General features: G+C 37.4%; 2 long non-coding RNA genes across 2 annotated transcripts; both read left to right on the forward strand.

Moving 5' to 3' along the window:
- The first annotated feature begins 426 nt into the window (after positions 1-426).
- Positions 427-3,615, forward strand: LOC145555027 (uncharacterized). The gene is made up of 5 exons (XR_014091080.1): positions 427-811; positions 959-1,270; positions 1,346-1,478; positions 1,686-1,734; positions 3,031-3,615. It is a non-coding gene; the product is annotated as an uncharacterized LOC145555027 (long non-coding RNA).
- A 5,083-nt stretch (positions 3,616-8,698) lies between these two features.
- LOC103474800 (uncharacterized) lies at positions 8,699-11,934 on the forward strand. Its single transcript, XR_014091082.1, has 5 exons — positions 8,699-10,198; positions 10,357-10,665; positions 10,752-10,899; positions 11,158-11,194; positions 11,282-11,934. It is a non-coding gene; the product is annotated as an uncharacterized LOC103474800 (long non-coding RNA).
- The last annotated feature ends 5,616 nt before the right edge of the window (positions 11,935-17,550 follow it).

A 17,550-nucleotide genomic window follows, 5' to 3' on the forward strand; every position in this document is an offset into this window, starting at 1 on the left:
TTTTGTTTTTGTTACATTCACATTTTTAGTAAGGGGGAGGGGGGTTGAACACAATATTTCTGGAAGGATTTATGTATGGCTAATTGGAAAAAGTACTGCAACAAACTTCAGTGTTAAGAATCTGTTAACTCCTTACATTCAGAGAGATCAGTCTGTTGCAGCTGCTGATGGATATTTGTTGCATTTTTCTGTCTGGTTGCCAACATGTTTGTGTGAAAGTGTTGCATTAAGCGACGAGGGACTTAAACTACATCAAATTATACCAGGACACTTTCTTCTCACAGTCAAGCTTCAAAATATATGAAGACAACAAAGCAAACATGACAGCTAGATTTTATCTAGTCTTATTAAGCCCCTGCAGTTACAGGAAACGAAGCAGGAAGTCCTGCCCACCAGAACATGCATGGTTAGGTTTGCATCTAACTGTGTTATTGTCTGATACAAGGGGCTGCAGTACAGAAAAGCACATTTTCTGCTAGGTAATATAAATAAGAGTTGACTGTTTTGGTTTTGAGGAAACTTTTGACCCAACAGGAGATGCAAATTGACCTGCAGTTTGTGTGCTCTGTTGTTTCAAAGAGCAGCGGTCAAAGGAGGCGCGTTTCCTTTTCGGAAAAAGTGACACGTTCTCATGAACCACTTTGAAAGGTGAGCACCTGTGGTTTGAGTCGCCCAAACTGTACAGACAGTTCAGACGGCCTCCGTTCAGTGCAGCAGCAGACGTTGCAGTCACAGCATAATTAGATGGATCCAATGAGAATCAGCTTTTTACTGCTCCTGCCATGTTCCGTGTGGATTTTGGACGGCAAAGGTATTGTTGAAGTTGATGTATTTTGACTCGTCTTATACTATGAAATTTCAGTTTCTGATCATTTTATTCACATCTGCTTCATTTTTTGTTGATCGACTATTACAGCATTGAAACTATTTCTCATTAATTGAACTTTACTGCTTGCAGTGATTCTTGTGAAATCGATTGGGAAAGAATCTGATTTCACTCCAATCTGCACCAACAAAACATCAAATGCCATCATAATGATCATTTGTAAGATCAGAACAGAGAGAAGCGGTGGAGAGCAGTGCAGTCTGCGGTATACGAACAGAGGTGACTTTGATCATGAATGTGACTCCAGGTTCTCACTGAAAACCAGGAATCAAACTGTGTTTCTGCACCTGACCAGTTTAACACCAGCTGATAGTGGGAACTACTCCTGTCAGTGTGTTAATCTTGAAGGGACACATTTTCTCCATCTCAGCATCACAGTTAACGGTGAGCACATTTTACATTGCCTGTGTCAAACTTTTATTTGCTATATATTCTATAACAATGCTTTACTTCCAAAAGACTCAAATCCTGATGATAATGCATCAGATGAAGTTTGGAGCCAGTCTGGACTGATTCTTCTTTCTGCTGCAGTCGTCCTGGTTATCAAAGTTTCAATTATTCTGGTATTTATTCACAGAAGACGTCCTCATCGGTGAGAAACTGATTCAATAGAGTTTATTATTTTACTTAGACTTTGGCTTCTCTACTAAGATCGTTGATTTTTAATGTCATTTCTAGTCTTTTTCTGCTTCTTCAACAGTTATTTCATCATCTTAAATAAAACCGACGTTTCTTTGAATGTTTGATCAACGCTACATTTTGATGATTATACTTTGACACTAATCCTTAATTCTTACAGCTGTTTAAGATCCAAAACATCTGCATCATTTGTATCCGCTGCCGCTATAGTGAGTAAATATAATTTACTATTTTAAAATTTACACCATTGTTTTTTTGACAAATGGAAGGCTAGAAAACACAAGAACAGACATTCTTTTTTATTCTCTATTTTCTATTCTACTTTTCAGACCATTTTAAAAATTACCCAACAGCCACCTATACATTCATTTGTGTTTCCATTTTCCATTCATCTTTCCATCCATTCAGTTTTGGTTTTTGATCAGAGTCACATGTTCGGGTGCCCAGGTCGACATCGGAAAGATCTGAGAGACAGAAAAATACATCTTATCAGTCTGCTGCATCATGAAGTGGTTTCCTTTTGCTGTTTAGCTTTTGTCATAGAGAGTTGGTTCCATCTGATTGCTGCTGAGATTTTTTTTATCAGTGTTTTCAAAATCCGATTTGTACAGGAATTATTTCTGTCTCTTTAAACAATGAGGTAAAGCCCAGATAATAAGTTAAAATTGCAGATCATGTAGATAACAATGGGAATTTGACATTGTGGAGTTTGATAATAGATTCAAGTTGCAAAGTACAAGGAGATAATCAGAGGGCCCAAAATAGAGCCCTGTGGCACACCACTCAGAACAGGAAGATAAACATAGATGTTTAAAGAAATAAGACCAGATATCATTATTGTGATGTTTAGGAAATTTAGGTCATTCTAAAATAAGACATTTGACCTGACTTAATTTCAGATGGTGAGGAAAAAAGGTGTATGTGTTTTTCAGACTCTCTTCTGGTTTCATCGGTATATAAAATATGTTGAATAAATTAGAGTTTTACATGGCAGTTATCCTCAGAGATAAAGTCTGTGTATCTGTTTGATGCATTAACATAAACCACAGTCAGAACAAATCCTTTACTGTCACCGGAGAACATTTGTGATCAATTCTGCTTCAATAATTAGACTGTTTCAGCTCCAAGAACAGAATGATGAACTAAGTTCATTCACATAACACAAGGATTCATGTACTATAGAAAATGACCACAAGATGGCACTGTTTCACTAATGCAGAGAACCATAGATGCTAGAAAAAACGCTCACAAACATTAATGTTCGCTGTGCTGAAACTGTGAGAAGAAACTGTTGCTAATGTGAATTAGAGAAATAAATGAATAAATAAATAAATAAATACCTAAATAAATAGTACGTTATTGTCAATTTATGCCTTTTAGTAATTAGATTTACCAGTTCTAGAAAGATTTTCACTAAGGAGAGACGTAAATTGATGTCTGACTTGATTGAGGGTATTTTGCTTCAAAATTGTTTTTAATGTTTTTTTATTATTATTCTTGTTTAGGATGACAATAACTCGAATGAGCTGTATGTAAATCTCCAGCGGCCATCCAGAGACCTCTATCAAACCGTTTCCTCAGGTCACCATCAGCATGCAGCTAACAGAAACTCGGCCAACAAGAAGGAAACCGGTGACCTGGAAAATCTGGAAAGGAACAGGAATATTTATGAAAACTAATAATGTGTCAGGATAAATACAGTTTGATTTACATCAGGCTGAATTTTCTTATGTTTTACATTCTCACGTCTTATTAACTGTGTTATGAACAGAAGGTACTATTTCTATCTTTGCAAAGCTGTTAAAACACTATTAATGCACTTCCTGCAGGGGTCAGGAAGTATGTACATATAAAATTTACTTATTATTTATGTATTTGTATATTATGTTTTTCATTTGTCTTGCTTGAAAATGTATGGTTTATATGACATCACTGATACGTAGTGGTGTCCAGATGTTTTTGTCATAGTGGCCAAAATCATCTGAGTGAAAAGGACTCGCAGCCAGAAATAAATTTTAAGAAAATGCATAAGAATTAATTTGTTTTTGTCTTACTTTTGTCTTTTAATGAAACATTAAGGCAGTCTTTTTTTTGTTGCTAAATGGGAGTCTATAAATCTTTGACATCTCTTAGCAACAAGAAGACGTCAGCAATTGAAGTATTTATCCAAGGCTAAACAATTTTGGAGAGTGGCAGGAACAAGAGAATTTAGAACATTTAGAAAATATTGTTTTTTATCAGTGTCACTCTCTTCTTGAATTGTGATTAAAAGGTTGAACAAATTCATTCAAAGGGGCGCTAATGGCCCCTAGCCTTCACCTTCAACTTATGTTCCACAGACTAAAGTTAAACTCTGGTTTTGCTCCGTAGCTTCCTGATCACCAGATATATTCAGAAACTGTTTTCTCTTTTAAAACAGGACTGAAAACATGACTAAATTACAGCACAATAGTCAAAGACAGGAAGCAGTTAAGATAATTGAGGAATATGCTAACTTATCAACAGGTCAGCTTACCCAGAGGCCTCACACCACCAGATTATTTGAAAAGTCAACCTGTCAACTTTCTCTGACTGAGGTGACAAAACCTATTTAACTGTCCTGTGGTACACCAATATTTGCAAATATTGGTTTTTGATTCCTTGTGAGCAGGGGCGGATCTAGCGGGGTGGCAGTTGCCACCCCAAACGAGAGCCTCACCACCCCTGTTGCCACCCCAGCTGGCGACAATGAATTCAATAAATAGTTATGGCAAATCAGACATTAAGCGCATGAAACTCTTTTTTCCCCGACAACATTGAATGCAACACAATGTAACCTGACACCTACTGCTAAGTAGCGGGAAGTGCGAGAGAAGGACAGAGCGCGAGGCAGCAGCCTTGATAGATATATATGTTACTGGACTGGACATTATGTGATTTATCGTAAGTCACACATGAGCCATTGCTGTCCATTGAGTCAGGAATATTGGTGGTCAGGAAACTACTACAATCACGCAAAGAATCAGAACAACGGATGCAATGTTTAGTAGTTAATTCAAACATAGATAATGGTAATAAGGGCTTCAGATTTCACAGGTGAGGAAAACTTTTAATTTAAAGAAAAGATTGAACAAGTGAGCAGTGGGTCAGTAATGCTAGCCTAACTGTTAGCCTGCTACTGACTTTGATAACCTTAACGTGCTGAGCAGTTCGGTGTGTTTTGGTTGTTGGCACTAAGGGGGCGTTTACACGACAACGATCCAACAAAAACGGAACATAATGTTTTTATGTTTGTGCCGAACGATAACGTTCTAATTACGATCTGTGTTTACACAGTAACCGTACACATCGAAAACGTGTAATGCTCTCGCTGCGCCTAGTTGGTGCTAGGTTCTTTGAAACTTTGAAAGTGCGCATGTGTTTAAAAAAAAGTTGTACTTGAAGGCATGTGGATTTGCGTGAGAAAACACGCATTGTGTGCGTCTGATTAGGGTGCATGCAGTTGGAAAAAGTGGGATAACTTTGCTGAAACACCTTGTTTGAGCTTTCACGGTGTCTGTAGCGAGTCCTGGACTGGAAGCTGTTTATTGTTTTTACCTTGGAATGGCCAACAGTCTGTTATTCCTATATCAATTTGATAAAATAGGAGTTCCCGCACGTCCCATATCCGTGTCCTCTGTTACCTTTTTCAGCAGTTAAAACAGTTTAATCCGTTGCTAACAAGTCGTAACCTGTTTTTCCGAGCCGCCTTCAAACGCAACATGAACGCTGAGACGCTCGCGCTGGGTTTACACCTGTGAGGCAGCGAAGGAGACCTGCTGCTGCTGCTGCTGCTGCTGCTGCGCAGTCTGTGTTAGAATCATGGCAGCAAACCAGCAAAACTTAAATAACTGCACAGTTTTTCCCCCGAACTAACCGACTGAGTTGAGTAAAGCTGTTGGATGCAGGTGATGTTAGCTAAAAGATGACTAGCTAATATCAATACAGCACGTTAAGCTTGTTAACAAGTAGCCTGTATGCTACTGATGTTGTTGTCTATGTTCAGCAACGTAGATTCATTTTGTCCCCCCAAAATAAGTCGGTGCCCCCCTGTTAAACTCGACTGGAGCTGGGGCTGGTCCGTAGTTCTCTAGATAAGAGTGCTGAACAAGCAGCCGTGTATTTTGCCACCTGGGCGGTGCAGAGCGGTGAAGAGACGCTGAGGGAACCGTATCTGATGGGGAAACAGTAACACCAGCATTGTGAGTAGTTTCTTCTTCTGTGGATTGTAGGAAGCAGCTATGTTTTGCGTCATACTATGCAGGAGCTGGGGATTCTCTGGAAGAAAAGATCCGTTTTCTAGGTTTACATGACGACGGAAAACGATACGTTTCAGAAACATCGCACTCTGGAACCCGTTTTCAATCTGTGCTGTTGTTAGAGAAAACATTTGGTGGTTTCGTGTCAATGCACACTACAAACGCAACAAAACTCTTCCGTTTTCCCCCGAAATCGTTGTCGTGTAAACGAAAACAGGTCAACCCGCCCACCACGTCATCAGTAGAGCAGCTGTTTATTAAGGGGCGTTTACACAACAACGATCCAACAAAAACGGCACTTTTGTTCCGTTTTTGTTGGATCGTTTACACGATAACGTTCTAATTACGATCTGTGTTTACACAGTAACCGTACACATCGAAAACGTGTAATGCTCTCGCTGCGCCTAGTTGGTGCTAGGTTCTATGAAACTTTGAAAGTGCGCATGTGTTTAAAAAAAGTTGTACTTGAAGGCATGTGGATTTCCGTGAGAGAACACACATTGTGTGCGTCTGATTAGGGCGCATGCAGTTGGAAAAAGTGGGATAACTTTGCCGAAAAACCTTGTTTGAGCTTTCACGGTGTCTGTAGCGGCCAGGACTGGAAGCTGTTTATTGTTTTTACCTTGGAATGGCCAACAGTCTGTTATTCCTATATCAATTTGATAAAATAGGAGTTCCCGCACGTCCCATATCCGTGTCCTCTGTTACCTTTTTCAGCAGTTAAAACAGTTTTATCCGTCGCTAACAAGTCGTAACCTGTTTTTCCGAGCCGCCTTCAAACGCAACATGAACGCTGAGACGCTTGCGCTGGGTTTACACCTGTGAGGCAGCGAAGGAGACCTGCTGCTGCTGCGCAGGTGTGTGTTAGAATCATGGCAGCAAACCAGCAAAACGTAAATAACTGCACAGTTTTTTCCCCCGAACTAACCGAGTGAGTTGAGTGAAGCTGTTGGATGCAGGTGATGATAGCTAAAAGATGACTGGCTAATATCAATACAGCATGTTAAGCTTGTTAACAAGTAGCCAGTAGGCTGCTGGTGTTGTTGCCAATGTTCAGCAACGTAGATTCATTTTGTCCCCCCAAAATAAGTCTGTGCCCCTCCTGTTAAACTCTTCTGGAGCCGGGCTGGTCCTGGTCCGTAGTTCTCTAGATAAGAGCGCTGAACAAGCAGCCGTGTATTTTGCCACCTGGGCGGTGCGGAGCGGTGAAGAGACGCTGAGGGAACCGTATCTGATGGGGAAACAGTAACACCAGCATTGTGAGTAGTTTCTTCTTCTTCTGTGGATTGTAGGAAGCAGCTATGTTTTGCGTCATACTATGCATGAGCTGGGGATTCTCTGGAAGAAAAGATCCGTTTTCTAGGTTTACACAACAACGGAAAATGGTACGTTTCAGAAACATCGCACTCTGGAACCCGTTTTCAATTTGTGCCGTTGTTAGAGAAAACATTCGGTGGTTTCGTGTAAACGCACACTACAAACGCAACAAAACTCTTCCGTTTTCCCCCGAAATCGTTGTCGTGTATCAACTAATCAACCGCTGCTGTGCTCAGGTGAAAACTTATTAATAATACAAATATAGACATCAAGCCTGACAGCATAATGTAACAGACTGGATGTTCTGTTTTAGTGTTTTTGCTACTTTTTTGTGTGGGAAATGTTTGTTTTTTGGTGTTGATTCCCCTGATCGGTAATCCCTGCTCTATGTGCTCGTTGAGCTGTTGTCTGTCGGTTGCCATGGCAAGGGGTCCGCGTACAGCCGATATACAGAGCGAGAAAAGGCAGAATAAAAGTTGTTGGAGCTATCCGCAAATGGATATTTCATTATCCATTTGAATTGTGTTACTTTTTTCTTAAAATTCAATTTTTTGTATTATTTACAGAGTTTATTTGTGGGTTGATAATTGTTGATTTTATTTATTTTTTGTTTTATTATTTTCTTATTTATTTTCTAAATTTAGACAGGAAGTAATGTGGGTCAGTCCACATAGATAAGTGCAGGGGCCTGGAGAAGGACCAGCAGGCATTTGGGTTTGGGGCCGATGGCTTTTAAGAGCGGTAGCATGAGAACAAATGAAAGTTTGATCTCTGTAATTGTTTGATGAAAGAAGAAAATAAATCACCAAGAACAATCAATAAGTTTGGACATTGAACCTTGTTTTGCCCGTGTCTAGAATTATGACCCCAGTGCCTTAGTAGTGGCTTGGTGGAACTTTTATTGGATGTTTGGCTTGGCAAACAATCAGAAGAGGTTCTGTCTAGTTTGGTTCTTCACCTGTTTATCAGCTTTATTGTACCTTTATTGTGGCGCACTGCAGCCGCTGCAATTCCTAAAACAAGTGACAAAAACTGAGCTAATCCCCTGTGTTCTAAAAACATGGTGATATTTTTAACAGTTGTCAAACTACGGCTCCTACAGCATATTTAAAATAAAACGATTGACCAATATAAGTAGATATTCGGCCTTTCTTGTGTCTTGACAGAACTAACAGAAGCTAAACTGTTTATAGATTTGTATCATGGAGAATTGATCAAACATCAGTTTTCTAATCTTTATTTTAAGTCGTATTTAATAGATATATCGAATAACAAATGATGGCGCTACTAATTTTTTTGTGACAGATTTCTCCTTGTCCTGTATTGGGATAAAATGGTTTTCTGGACACAATGCATGTCAATTGATATGCATATCAGTAATGCATATCAATTAGCAGGAGTACGAAAGATGTGAAAATAATTAACTATACTACATTAAGAAATTGTATTTAAGCCTCGGTGCTACATGAAGCTCATTTTGAAACAATGCAAGTTAAAAACAATATTTCGTATTGTTTTTAATACGAAATATTAAAATATATATATATATATATATATATATATATATATATATATATATATATATATATATATATATATATATATATATATATATGCTGCCACCCCTGAAAAAGTCCCTGCCACCCTCTTGCCACCCCATAAATATTTTCTAGATCCGCCCCTGCTTGTGAGTTAAACGTTACTGACTTTACAACTCAAGAAAGCAAAACTGAAAACACAAATGAAGGACCAGTTTATTACGTTAACCTGCAGCCTTTACAATGATGTCAAATCTAATCACCATAGAATGATGCTGAACTAGAAAGACACATTTTGTTGTAGCTGACTAATGCCACACAGAAATAGGCCAACAAAACAGTCGAAAGTCATACTTGGTTAGACCGTGATCAGCCATAACCACGTTTAGGCCACATTTAGAAATCAGCTGACGTCTTTATGGGGACATCTTTTTATGTTTCCCTTGATGACCACATTGTTTAGACACAATGCAAAGCTGTCTTTTCAAAGTCGTTTAATTAAATTATTATGCTTTCTTGAAAAGGCACCACATTATGAATGACTTCCAAGTTTTTTCTTTCAGTTGTTAAAACCCCAAATTCATCAAACATTTCAGAAACTTGTCTTCTTTTAGTCAAATTGTCCCAAATTGTGGAAATCTGTCCTCTTTCCAACATATTTGCTGAGTTGCTGCTTTTGTTTTCATGTCTTAGCTTCTTGTTGCCCAACTTGATTGTCTATCTTGACTTTTCTCTGGTGTACCTTTAATCTGATATGTGACAATGTTGTAAAGAAGAAAAAAACAAGCATTTACAAGCATCTCTTTTTCCATAAACCGAGAAAATAGAAAACGAATAGCAAATATTTCAGTATGAAGTTTGTTCTACTCTTTCAGACTTCTGTATGTATTAACTGGTGATTCCAACAGATGAGATGCAGCTTCTGAATTATATTTGTTTAGTTTTCGTTTGTGTTAAGAGGCAGTGATGGACCATCAGCCTGCAGCAGGGCGCTGTCTTCTCTTTACAGCTTATATTCATGACTGTAAAAGTGTGAAGACCACAAAGCAAATATGACATTTAGATCTTATGTCTTACAGACACCAAATTGTTGCAGACAGGAAGTCCCATCTGTCATGACAACATGCTGTCATGCCGTTAGCTTGTTCTGATGTGAGACGGTGCATAAAATACACGTTCTAATAGCTAATAACCAGCATAGTTGATTGTTTTGGTTTTAAGCAAACTTTTGACCTAACATGGTCTTTAAACTGTAACGATGCGATGGGCAGAGATAATTCTGGTTTGTGTTCTGTTGTTTCAAAGTGAAGCCGTCATATAGACGCGTTTCCCTTTTAGAAAAAGTCTCACATCCTCTTGAACCACTTTGAGAGATGAGAATTTGTGGTTTGAGTCGCCCAATAAAAGTTCAGAGGACAGTTGAGACGGCCTCTGTTCAGTGCAGCAGCAGATGTTGCATCGATAAGCCGGTTAGATGGATGCAGTGAGGTTCAGCCTTTTACTGCTTCTGCTGTGTTTTACGTGCTTTTTGGATGCTGAAGGTAACGTACAAAATCCAATTTTCTTTTAATTGAATCTTGAATTGTTTTTCACTATAAACTTTCAGTTTCTGTTAACCTTAGTTTCATCTGCTCTATTATTTTAAAATTCCACTCTAACAGCAGACTATTTCTTATTCATTGTTCTTGACTGCTTTCAGTGACTCTTGTGAAAACAATTGGAAAAGAATCTGATTTTACTCCAATCTGCACCAATGAAACAACAACTACCATCACAATGATCGTGTGTAAGATCAGAACAGAGAGAAGCAGCAAAGAGTGCAGTCTGCGGTATAAGGATGGAGGTGACTTTGTTCATGAATGTGACTCCAGGTTCTCACTGAAAACCAGGAATCAAACTGTGTTTCTGCACCTGACCAGTTTAACACCAGCTGATAGTGGGAACTACTCCTGTGAGTGTTCTAATCTTGATGGAACATTTATTTTCCATCTCAACATCACAGTTAAAGGTGTGTAGACCTATATATATATATATGTTATGTCAAACTCATATGAATCATATATTCTCTAACAATGTTTGTTTTATTTCCAATAGACCCACTTCCTAATAATAATAATTCATCAGATGAAGTTTGGAGCCAATCTACAGGAGTGACTCTTCCTTCTGCTTTGACTGCTGCAGTTCTCTTAATTTTCATAGTTTCAGTTATTCTGGGATTTATTCACAGAAGACGTCCACTTCGGTGAGAAACTAATGCAATATTCATAATTTTTTTTTACTCGGACTAAAGTTCACAGCATCAGCAATATTTCTTTTAAGGAATAAATTGTTCCATTAATCTTAGTTAAGAATAAATCCAACCGCTGTCTCTCTGCTGCCGCTTCTGTCTTCACTTTAGTTGTTAAAGCGCTGAGAGACTGAGCTCTACTTTCATTTCCTCTCTTACATAAGTCACTGTAATAATAATCTGTTTTTTTATAACTGTTGTATTTTCCAACAGAGAGCAACCAGAATCGTGCAGACATAATCTAGAGGAGGTAACTTACATAAAAATAAATGTATGCATTTTATTTTATTTACACATGCAGATTTTTAAGCTCATTCTACGACGTTTTGTTCTGCAGGACTCGACTGAAATCGAGCCGTACAGCTCCTACACTCAGAAGGAAAATTCACTTTATTCAACAGGCATAATGCACAGCTGTCAAATTAATTCTGACTATGCAAATATTTTCACTTGAACGGACACATTTGGCTTCACAGCCTTTGGCTGTAGTTTAATTTGTGGTTATGGTCATTTCCTTGTGGTGTATTTATGTTCAATATGTCTTGCCATACTCAGTAAATTTCCTTGTATACATTAATGTTGGAATGTTGTTGCCATATAAGCTAATTCCTTTGTGTTTCGTTTCTTGTTGTGTTCTGTTATTTGTGCAGTTGGATTTAGTTCTCTGAGATCACTGTTGAACTTTTCCACTTCATTTGTAGTTTATCTCAGTTTTAGTTCCCGTTCCTGGAGTCCCTCACCCAGTTTCTCTGTTTTCTGCTTTTCTCAGCTGTTCAACATCAACTTTGATTAGTTCATCTGGTTTATCGGTCATTTTCCACTCCTGCTGGAGAATAAAATCTCGCTGGTTCTCATTGCTCATTGCTGAACTCTTCGGTTACACTTTCTCTTTCTCTTCCACCGGTTCCATGTTCTTTTCTCTCATATAGAGTTCTGTAATTTTTTATTTTTTATTTTTCCATCATTAAAAACTCTTGACTTTATGCCTCAGCAACTAGAACATTTTGTCTGCTGATTTTCACTTGTGCTTCCAGTTTTACACACAAACTCTGATTATTAGCAGGTGCAGATCTACACACCGATACTGAAGAGTGGCATATGTCCTTCATCTTACAAATAGGCGTTTATACATTTTTTAATAATCTAATCTAAAGATTTTTAAATATAGTTGCGGGCTGCTACCACTGGATGGCAGTAGACGGAGAAAGCTCAGGGGCAAACGACATTTAAAATAAAAACATATTTTTGCAATATAACATTTGAAAAAGATATTTTTATTAATTATTATATATTATTATTTTTGTTAGATTATTTTTTTATTTCCGTGACCTCCACAGGCTGAAGTGTATCCTTAATAATTAGATTTTTTTGGTTTTTCTGTACCCTAAATCTCATGTTTCTCTTTTACTTTTGTAATATTTTACTTTTACTTTTGGAATGTTAAAGTTATGAATTTAGTTATAAGAAAACATATTTATGTTTATAATTGTATTACTTATTAAACTTCCTCTAATGTTCAACATAAGTGTGAACATTTTAGATTTGGAGTAGAGGATTTAATTCTGTTTGTTTAGCTGTAGTCATTTATTAGAAAATATGTAGTAAAAATATAATTTAACTGTTTCGAAATATTTATTGCTCTTCAGAGGTGGTGAAATAATGTAACTGCATGTCTTCTTCAAATTAATAGTAAAATTCATATGGCTATGGCATGGAAGATTATTTTTCATACTTAGAATTTTTTAAAAATATTTATGACTGCTTAATTACAGCTGTAGTTACCATCTATGTCCACCAGATGGCAGAAATCGCCCTTCTCTGCCTTGAAAGTTTTTTTCTTCTCTATTTCCCTCTTGTGGTCACAAGCTGAAATTACACATTAGAATCATTTAACCTAGTCGCCGAAGGTCTAGGCTGAAGTCCTTCAGCATCAATTAATCTAATGCTGAATTAGATTAATAATAAATGTATTAGTAATTATTAGTGAACAGAAGGACTGACGCTCTGTGGAGTTGCTTCTAATTCACACTTACAAAGAAAAGCGGACACAAATAGGAACTGCAACTACAAATAAAGCTGCACAATTTGCATTATCTGCATTTCCTTAGACTTGCACCTGAATTTATCTGTGCATTAATTTGCTGCACTCACATAAATTATTACAATTGCTGCTCTCCACATTACTACACATGTATTAATTATTCTTTCACAAAACAATTTAAAAACCAAAACCGTACCTCAGGACCATGAGCTGGACAGTTTTCATATCAGGGCAGGGATGCTTTCTTGTTCCGATCCTACTTGTTATTTCTTTGAATATTTTTACTGTGCGATTTTCTATTTTCACAAAATAAAAAACAGACACCAGATACACCAGATATACACCAGATATCTGATGGGTTAATTTATCATGTAGTTATTTAATAATTATGTTAAAATATTGGTTCCTGGTTTATGATGATTCAATAAAATGATTAATGATGAATAATTTACTGTTTTTTTCTGTTTAGTTTACTGTGTTTTACTCCTTCCTTGTGGCGAAATCAACAAAAACCCCAATAATTACTTTTATTGGATTTTCCTCCTTTATTATATTAATATAAACATCTTTTTGAAATATTATATTGATGTCATAAACCAATATTTTTATTTTAAATGTCGTTTGCCCCGAGCTTTCTCCGTCTACTGCCATCCAGTGGTAGCAGCCCGGAACTACATTCTAAAATCTTTACATTAGATTAATACATTTATAAACGCTTATTTGTAAGCTGAATGACATATGCTACTGTTCAGCATCAGTGTGTAGATCTGATTGTGATTATCGACAGGTGCAGGTCTACACACTGATGCTGAACAGCAGCATATGTAACTTCAATTACAAATAAGAGTTTTTAAATGTATTAACAATCTAATCTAAAGATTTTAGAATGTAGTTGCGGGCTGCTACCACTGGATGGCAGTAGACGGAGAAAGCTCAGGGGCAAACGACATTTAAAATAAAAATATTGGTTAATCACAGCAATATAACATTTCAAAAAGTATGTTATTTTAAAATCATATTATTTCTAAAAAAAACTTTTGCTAGATTTTTTTATTGCCGTGATCTTAACTTAATATTTATATTTTATTACTTTTCTGTACCGTGACCATCCTTCAAAATAAAACGCCGGAAATAGGAAATGTTGTTTGACAAAGGCTAATAAGATCCAAGCACATCTAGCAGCGTTATCGTTAATTAAGTATCACCATTTGCTTTATTTTCCATCTGAATAACATTTTAACTTGTTTCTTTTAGCTAAAGTTCATCCTGGTGTCAGTTTCTAACAGTTTTTTCAGATAAATGCACATTTGTGGCCTGCTGGAGGCCATTCTGCATGGCTCTGGCAGCTCTCCTGCTCCTCCTGCTCCTCCTGCTCCTCCTTGCACAAAGGCGGAGGTAGCGGTCCTGCTGCTGGGTTGTTGCTCTCTTCTGGCCTCCTCCTCATCTCCTGGTATGTCTCCTGGTTGCGCCTCCAGCCTCCAGATTCCATTTGCACAACAGCATGTGGAATTGATTGTCAATCAGTGTTGCTTCCTAAGCGGACAGTTTGATTTCACAGAAGTTTGATTTAATTGGAGTTATATTGTGTTGTTTATGTGTTCCCTTTATTTATTTATTTTTTTGAGCAGTAGCCTATATATTTTTTCATGTCACCTCATTCTGATGTTGCCCTGGGTGACTGCTTAAATTGCTTTTTATCAAAAACCCCTACCTGTATGTTTCCTTTTAAGGAAGAGGTTCCGTGATTCAACTTTACTATTTTGTCTCCATGGAGAAACACAGATTGTTGCGCGTAGGACACAACAAGAACCGACTGGTCCGGCAGTGTCTCCATCTTGTCTTTTCATCAGTTTTAGAGATTTGTCCAGATTTTGGGATTAAACTTTTTTTTTTTTTGCAATGCCCCTTATTTTCTCTATATATTGATGCGTGGGTGTAATATGTCATGTTTGTGACTTCACTCTGATTTATAATTTTCACTAACAGTTGAAAGGAAATATCTAAAATTCTGATAAAGTCCTCAAGTGATACAGAAAGTTGCTGTAACCAAGTGGTTACAGAATCAGTTTCTACATGTTTGCATCAACTGATCTGCTTTGAGTTTACATTTTCTGGACATTTTTTTTTATATCAGAGGTGGAAAGAATTTTGAAATATTACAAAACCAACCTCATTTTACATACAGACATTTTATTGTCCCAGTGGGGAAAAAACAGACAATAAAACATATCTATGGTGTCTGTGGTTTTATGTTACATCTCAAGTTCACATTTCTAACCAAAAAACTTTGGCTCTAACTATGGCACATCGTTTCTGTTGGACATAATGAAACCACTCGTCACCACGTCCTGGGAAATTTGTCGTTTGCTCTCAAGATGGCCTCAAGCGTTACAGCTGACTTCACAGGAGAATATAAGAGATTCTAACAATGGCTTATTTAGAGATTGATTGCGTAACGCCTTTCCGCCTGCTGGAGTCAGATGATTGAAACCAGATCTGAAGAAGTGTGTGTCTTTATTTGGTAAGAGTTCTAGAGCGTAACCAAAATTCTTAAATAGGGCATCAAAAACAATATTGAGGTTACACTGGTGCAAACAGCCGTCTATTCAACCGTGGAAATTTGGGAAGATGCTCTGACACAGAGTGATCAACCTCTCAGGGTGTGTCAAGTCCAGGTCTGACGTATTGGGCCAAAAAGTGATAAAAAACTTTTTTTAAATAAAGTCAAATTTCCTTTTTTAACATATTAGTTTTTCTTTTACTGAACTGTCATTAAAATTATTATTTTTTATATATACAAATAACTTTTTCTACAAATGCCATTTAGCTGTGTGCTCCCTTTATTTAGCAAATGTAGAATAAAAACAGCTGCAGCATCAAACTAGGCGTCTGCTTAGCGCGTCTAAGCCAGCAGGGGGCACCCGAGGATACTGATAGTCAAAATACAGGCCTCAAAACTGTAAAGAAGTCACTTAAAATTGCTGTCTAATGGGTTTGATTAACAAAATAGACAAAATTTTACATTCAAAATATTTTAATATGTAAGATATTCAAAAAATAATGTACATTTTGCAAATCAACCAAAAACGAGAAGTGAAAACATTGCAGTCAGTCTGGCTTGTCTAGCAATACATATATTTTATTATCATATTGTATTTATCATATTCAGTGATTAAGCAGGGGAAAATCAGAACAATGTCTTTGGGAAGTCATAACTGGAAAATCAAGTTCTCCTGAAAGCACCTTGAAATGTTTTGTTGGCTCTGAATAAACGTTTTTTTCTCTGACAGCTGATTGGCGGACCAGTCAAACCAGTGAGCACTTGGACTCTATGATACTTTTTCTGTCTTAAACTGGACTTTAATCATCCATCCATTTTCTTTACACCGTTGTCCCTCAGTGGGGTTAGGAGGGTTGCTGGTTCATCTCCAGCTAACGTTCCAGGTGAGAGCCTGGACAGGTCGCCAGTCTGTCGCAGGGCAACACAGAGACACACAGGAGAAACAACCATGCACACACACACTCACACCTAGGGACAATTTAGACGGACCAATTAACCTGACAGTCATGTTTATGGACTGTGGGAGGAAACCGGAGTACCCAGAGAAAACCCACACATGCACAGGGAGAACATGCAAACTCCATGCAGAAAGACCGGGGCCGGGAATCGAACCCAGAACCTTCTTGCTGCAAGGCAACAGCTCTACCAACTGCGCCACTGTGCAGCCTTGGACTTTAATCAATTCACTAGATTAGAAAAAAATATATATATAATTGCTCCGCTGTAAAAACTGGGAGTGACTTTTATTCATATTTAATGAATAACTTGTTGCGTATTTTACATAAAACAAATGAGATTGTAGTTTGATCAATCAAGTTTGGAGGAATTAAGATGCATTTTGTATGTATTTTGTAATCAGAGGCCTCCTAGTGGTGGGGTCATGATCATGTTGATAGAAAAAGAAATGTGTTGGCAAAGTTGCACGTTTTCTGGTTCAGCATTTTCCAGATTATGCAACTTTGTAAAGATCCTTCTAGTGAAGCCCAAACCTCAGTAACCGACACAGACTGTGAGGTTGGTGCATTTTTCCTGTTTCTGATCAAAGTGTGGATTGGACTTACTGTATTGACGTGGTTTTGAGCTTGAGGTCTTCCTCATAATATTTAATTTATTTTTTGATGATGATTTAGGATTTTCAGTTCGAGTTCCCCCTGGAAAGAAACAAAAGTGAAAACTCAAGTTCTGCATCCTAAGGACGCTTTTTAATATTTTAAAGCAACTTTGTTTTTCTTTTTTTAAACCTTAAAAGTTAAATGTGTGCTGCTTTTGACTACAGAACCATCAGACAACCTATATGACAACATGTATTTATGTTCATTTTCTATTTGACTGAAATATATGTTGCAATTCTGGGATGTTTTGGTTTTACTTTTCATCTGTGTTCATAATTTAAGTTTTCATGTTAGTTTCTTTGTCCTGTATTCTGTGTGCATTTTACAGTGTATAACTAAAACTGATTCTCTTCGTTTCTGGTCATTGCGGCCAGTCAGCCACCTGTTTCTCA

The sequence above is a fragment of the Poecilia reticulata genome, chromosome 2 (assembly GCF_904066995.2).
Source record: "Poecilia reticulata chromosome 2, P_reticulata-male-v2, whole genome shotgun sequence".
Classification (NCBI taxonomy): domain Eukaryota; kingdom Metazoa; phylum Chordata; class Actinopteri; order Cyprinodontiformes; family Poeciliidae; genus Poecilia; species Poecilia reticulata.